The following is a 6,319-nucleotide window of genomic DNA, read 5'->3' on the forward strand; positions in this document are numbered from 1 at the left end:
CAAATATTACATAAAACAGCCGCGTGCACATTGAAACCGAAACCAACCAAATAGACCTGTTACAAAACGTACAGCGCCACGTCGGCATGGGAATTTCGGGAACCCTCGGTACAGATCACGCGCTTTCTCGCTGCCCTTCCGCGACTGTGCGCGCGTTCCGGCAGCTACCGCCAGCAGCCGTTGCAGCCATCCGCCATCCCGCCCATCCGCCGAGTCGTACGTCGTCGGCGGCGTACCGTATCTGTGGCAGCGTAAAGGCATCGCAACAGGTGAACTTATTTGAATACGTTATTCGACGTAACTTACCTTCACGTATTGAAGTGTCACCGAGTCCACTTATTTTGCAGCGCAACCGTGGCAGGTTTCGACCAGGTTCGACAAAGCGTTGGTGCAGCAGACGACAGAGCCGGAACAAATGAGAGGGATGAGAAAGGGGCAGCCGTTGGCTCGTCGCTCATCCGACTAGGCTGCTCAAACGTTGTTGCCGTGGTAACCTGCGCCTGCTCGCGTGTGCCACGTGGCAGCGGGAGGAAAGGCTTTGGAAGGGGCGTACCGAGGACTCCCATTATTCGTCGCGCGGCGCGCGCGGGCTTTTGGGAACCTATATACCGGCGAGTGCGTCAGCGCCCTCAATCCGCAGGTCAGGCAAAGCGCAAGTTCGTCTGCTTCTTTTGGAGGGTTGCGCTGACTTAAAAATAGTCAGCGCAACCCTGCAAAAAGACCTAAAAAAAAGCTGCCTAGAAGTCTACCCACTATCCTTCAGTCATAGCTCGACGTTCTGACGTCACCACAACCCCTGCAAAAGAGGCAAATGAACTTGCGCTCCGCGTAGCTTTTTTCAACTCATGCAATATAGGCCTAGGGCATTTATGTTGGCTTGACTTTTGAACGGAATAGCCCTTTAACATCAGATGTTCTGTTGCCGTGTAATATACACGGTATTCGCGGGACTTCCGGTCGCCATGACAGGGGGTCGGGAACACTTCCGGTTTCGAAATGTTCCTATGTTTGTTTACTGAAGTTTCACGACTCGGCCTTCATCAACGAAGGGTTGCGTTACGCTTACGCTTTAGCAACACCTCAGCATTGTGGATTAGGGGGTTCTGATTCCCCCCCCGAATTTTTTTTCTGGGTACGGCCCTGGTCGGTGCACTTGCAGCCAGCCGATTTTAATCTCCACCTCTGCGCACGCGCAGTGGCACCGGTCGGCTACCGGGTACCAAACCGGGACCGGTTCTCCGGTTTGCTATAACTCTCCATTATATGCCACCGATGCACATGATTCATAGGCGAAAATAAGACAATAGACATTTTCAAAATGGCCGCCGTTGTCCCCGAAACCCCCCCCCCCCCCCCCGAAATTTTTTTCTGGGTACGGCCCTGCGTCCCGGCACAGAAAGAATACGACACGTGTTGTTCTTTCGATTTCCCCGAGGAGGAAGATGCCGTGGAACGCCGAGCGTAGGCGAGCGCGATTCGACACGTCCATTTCAAGCCGTACATCGATGCGGGGATAGACATCAAGCGCTTTTAAACTGGTATGCACGATTACACCTGGTTGAAGATCATTTAATATGTTCTCTCAGAGCATGTTTCGCTAGCCTAGCTTAGCCGATCGAAAGACTCTCGCGGTGATATTTCGGTGACATTATGGGACACGTTACGAGTTCGAGAAGAGAGAGATTATTGCTCTGTGCGAACTTTTATCCTTTTATTCAAGGGAAAGACTCACTTAGGAAAAGGAGGAGGGAGTGAACAATTTGGGCAGAGAAAGGATTTGCGTAAATAATTTGTTACCGATCTCGAGCGGCCCATGCAAAAATTCAGAGGTCATTACTAAAATATGTTGAATAGACTGACAAATGCCAGGCGTATGGCATCAAACTAGCTTTCATAGACTGTATTAAATGTGAAAATCTGTTTGTAAACAGTTCTGAAACACCAAGCTGTACGGATCGAGACCTGCTCACCTGAGTGAAGGATTTTATTTTGTTTGTCCAGCTAGCTAAGGAGAGATCCAAATTGGCCAGGAAGTGTGCCACTTATATTTATCGATAGTATTAATGGAAGCTTGCCCATGAAATATGTCCAGTCACCCACGCAGCTAGCGCTCCAGCATACGCCCACCCATCGCCAAGCTTCGTCCTCTCATGATCACACTACAGCGTCAACATCAGCTGTAGAAAGTTATGTTATATTGATGGCACTACTGAAGATGCTGCTATCTGTTCAACAAATTGGTCAATTGCAGACATACTGAAAGCCTTGTGGGAGAGAACAGGAGACATGCTTTGCAGGCTTCTCATGTACACAGTGCAACACTGTTAGCACGAACACAAGATCTGCACTCTTGCATTTCACTCATACAGGGTTGACGTGCATCAAATGTTTAAGCTGAAGTTCTAAATGAGCATTTTCCACCAGTTTAAAGTCTTGACGGAAGCCTGTATGTTATAAGAGGTACAAGAAACACTAGTGATTGCTTGTTCGGACTATGCCATGAAGTGTACAGACAGATTCTGCAGTGTAATCCTTCGTTCTGCTCAACAGTCCCCTATGACAGCAAGTGTTGCTAGTACGTATGAAACTGCACCCTGGACTGCTGAGCAAAGATTTGGAAAAAGATGTGGCATTTCACCTGATACTGTGCCCAAGATAGGCAGATGATTTTATTACTACATGAACATGAACTATTACCTCAAAGCAAGATGTCTGAAAGCAAGAACCATCAGTTTAGATAACTTTTCTTTCACACACTGCCCTCCCAGGTGAAAATTTGTAATGGGGACCAGTTGAAAATCCAACTGGTTTCAACTGGGAGTCAACTGATGCAAACTGGGAGTCAACTGGTCCCAGCTAGGAGTCAGCTATATGAGTCAACCCATCCCAGCTGGGAGGCAACTGGTACCAGCTGGGAGTCAACTGGTCCTCGCTGGGAGCCAACTGGTACCAGCTGGGAGTCAACCAATCCCAATTGGGAGTCAACTCGTTCCAGTTGAGTCAGGCGGAGGGGGTTGCAGTTCCCCAGTTAGCTGGGACCAGATAATTAACTGAACCATTTAAAAGCCAGTAGGTCCAGTTGAGCCTTGAAAATAACAAAATACCGCGTTACAATGCACTCACTTAATCACGGACCATATTTTATATATCACGGGCTCCCTGAAAAAGCACACGGTGTATCATGTTGCAAACACATCAATCGTTTTTTAAGTGCCCCAGTTTCCAATGACACCTCGGTGAATTAGTACGAATCGTTTATGCCCAAGTGAAAAAAGTTACCTGCATGTGCTCTCACTTTGCTAGTAACGCAGTGGTTTTAATTTATGCGGAATGCTCCATTTTCTATAAAACTGCACGCAAATCAACTGGCACATCCCGTATAACAGACATGTTATTCATGTGGGTAAGAAATGTACAAGGAAACTGAATACTGTTTCATACTGTTTATTTTATGTTTTCAAAAGATGATGCGCCACAATGCTAGTATAAAACAGTGTGAAAAGCATGGCAACCCAGTCACAACCAAATCTTTGAAGTAATCTAAAAACACAGGTACATTAAAATGTTATGAATTTCCTAAATCTCTTTTTTAAAATCGACACAGAAGAAGTCGGCACAGACGTTTTGGCAACGAGATTAAAGTCCTTTATTATAGTACACGGTATTTAATGCGAAATGTCGTTGGTGTACATTTACTGTCTGAGAAATGAGAAAATGCATTTGAATGTAATTTCATGTGCGACACCACATGGGTAGGTCAATTCCACAAAATTCGAATTCATAGAGACATGGCTTACAATGCATATGCCAAAGTGAAAAGATTTCATGTTCTCAGTCTACAAGACTCGTATGAACTGAAGCAGGACCACCATGGGCACTATTGAACAGGTCACAACAAAAGAACAGTTTGTCTCACACCACCAAAAAATATTACATTATTCTTGTAAATATGGGGCAACACATACAAGACAAAATTTACTTCTTTGGACAAGGTCGCAGCAAGGGTTAGGCACGTAAGAACATGGAGAGTATAAGCCTTAAATTCACAACTACACGTATATGCCACATAAAGACCCAGTACTATGTGAAGAACGGACATTGAATTAGAAAATTTTAGAGCCAAGACAATGAAAGGTAACTGGTGTGCCCCAGCCAAGGAAAGAAATATTCATTTAGACTACATGGGAATATTATGAGGTGCAGCCAAAAGCTCAGCTTCCTTAATCGCTACCAAACCTACTTCAGCCTGCTAGTAGAAATATCTTACTGTTCCTTCAAGACGAGATATTTACCTTCGAAACTACTGACAGCGCAGACGGCCTGGTGCAGTTTGTAGTGTGCCTGTACCCCACAAAAACTAACACCCCCAAAAGAAGCCTTGTTTAAACACAACAGTAACGGGGACAAAAGCAAAACCTTAACCATAACCTACACACGACACTCATATGATATAAAAATATATTGTTAAAGCACAAAATCTTCTGACAGAAAAGTCAAGATCAGAACAGAAGATAAAAAGCAAAGACCTTCCTAGGAAACAAAAAAAAATCTAGGAGGCAAGAATATTTAGGATAAATAACGAAGAGTTAAGAAACCTTCTAATATACACTATTTCATAAGAAAAAATGATTAAGATGAAAAACGGTTCACAAAGTTGCAAAAAACCACAACTTTCCCTCACACTTTAGCCAGAGGCATCCAACTGCAGTTGCATTAATCTCAGTCACATTCTGCGACCACCTCTTAACGTTTAAAATATGAGTGGTGCCGAACAGGGCCGTACCCAGAAAAAAATTTCGGGGGGGGGGGGGGGGGGGGTTTCGGGGACAACGGCGGCCATTTTGTCTTATTTTCGCCTATGAATCATGTGCATCGGTGGCATATAATGGAGAGTTATAGCAAACCGAAGAACCGGTCCCGGTTTGGTACCCGGTAGCCGACCGGTGCCACTGCGCGTGCGCAGAGGTGGAGATTAAAATCGGCTGGCTGCAAGTGCAACGACCAGGGCCGTACCCAGAAAAAAATTTCGGGGGGGGTCAGAACCCCCTAACCCCCCCCCCCCCCCCCTGGTTACGGCCCTGGTGCCGAATGACGCGGAGGCAGCATAGTTACTAGTAACTAGAAAGACCCTATTCGCGTCACTCGAGCTCACAGATACAATGTGCTCAATCTTTGCGCACACATTGTTTGACAGCTTTACTGCTGTGCAGTCAGTTTTGTCTGGCCTTTGGTACTGCTCGCTATGGAACAGACGTCCAGAGGTGTGAACTCTGTCGTGTTCCACAACAGGGCCAGTGATCTGCTGAGGAACTTGCATCTCAACCAATCTCAACAAAGCCCCCTCCACTGGTCTTGGCTTGGCAAGAAGGGCAACGGGCTCCCCCTCTGGTGCTCCACACCCGAGAAAGTTCCGAACGTGAGGACTAGCAACCGCCTTGCATGTATTGACTCTGTGTGCCATCATCGCACGAGTCATCACTTGGTGAGGTACACCTCTCGCTGAGGTGACGAAACTCTTCAACCTCCCCATGTTTGCTTCAAAAGTGAAGCATGAATGCGCCCAAAGTGGCCCCTGTAGCATCACACTCTTTGCAAGATGTAGCAACAAATGACCATTAGACGTCATTTCTTTCTCCGAGTAAAGAAATACGCCTACAACAAACTGCACCGGGCAGCCTGTGCTGTCGGAAATTTCGGCAGTATATACCTCATCTTGGAAAAGCAGAAAGATACCTCTCACTAGCAGGCTGAAGTGGTTCAGGTAACGCTCGGGCAAAATGTCGTCTACGCATACTAAGTTGAAATAAAGCAGCCACTGCTGCCACTCCGAAGGCTTTCAGAACTTCCGTACGAGCACAGACCTGGGCAGACGTGCCATGCCGAGGTCTGTGCTCGTAACATGTGACACAGTCGCTCGTCAATGTCCTTAGAATGGCACTGAACTCGATTCTGATATCGCCCTTTTGTGGTGACAACTCAATCTCGACGCTCTAAGCATCACAAGAAACCCGAAATCACAATCGTACGTAGCTTATTCCCTCGTTAAAAACGTGTTCGAAGATCGCGACACGTCCTGTTTGGAAAGAATTTTCTTCCAAGTGAAGTGGTCGACGAAGGGCGCTTGTCGGTGAGTTGCAAGCGATGGCTTCGCCCGCAGAGAAAAGGAGGAGTCTTATCTGAATGTTTACCTATCAGACTCTCTTCGAAACAAATTAGAAAAGAATCATTCGGAATCTGTGCGTATTGTAGGGCTTTAATTGGTCTACGCAGTGTAGTCCGCAGAAAAAGAGTGCACATGTTTTTCTATTGCCCCGAAATG

At 46.5% G+C, this 6,319-nt stretch overlaps 1 pseudogene; it reads right to left on the minus strand.

The window, feature by feature from the left end:
- Positions 1 to 4,328: 4,328 nt before the first annotated feature.
- Positions 4,329 to 5,878, minus strand: LOC120848576 (annotated as a pseudogene).
- Positions 5,879 to 6,319: the final 441 nt, after the last annotated feature.

Source organism: Ixodes scapularis, unplaced genomic scaffold (genome assembly GCF_016920785.2).
Source record: "Ixodes scapularis isolate PalLabHiFi unplaced genomic scaffold, ASM1692078v2 ptg001458l_1__unscaffolded, whole genome shotgun sequence".
Lineage (NCBI taxonomy): Eukaryota > Metazoa > Arthropoda > Arachnida > Ixodida > Ixodidae > Ixodes > Ixodes scapularis.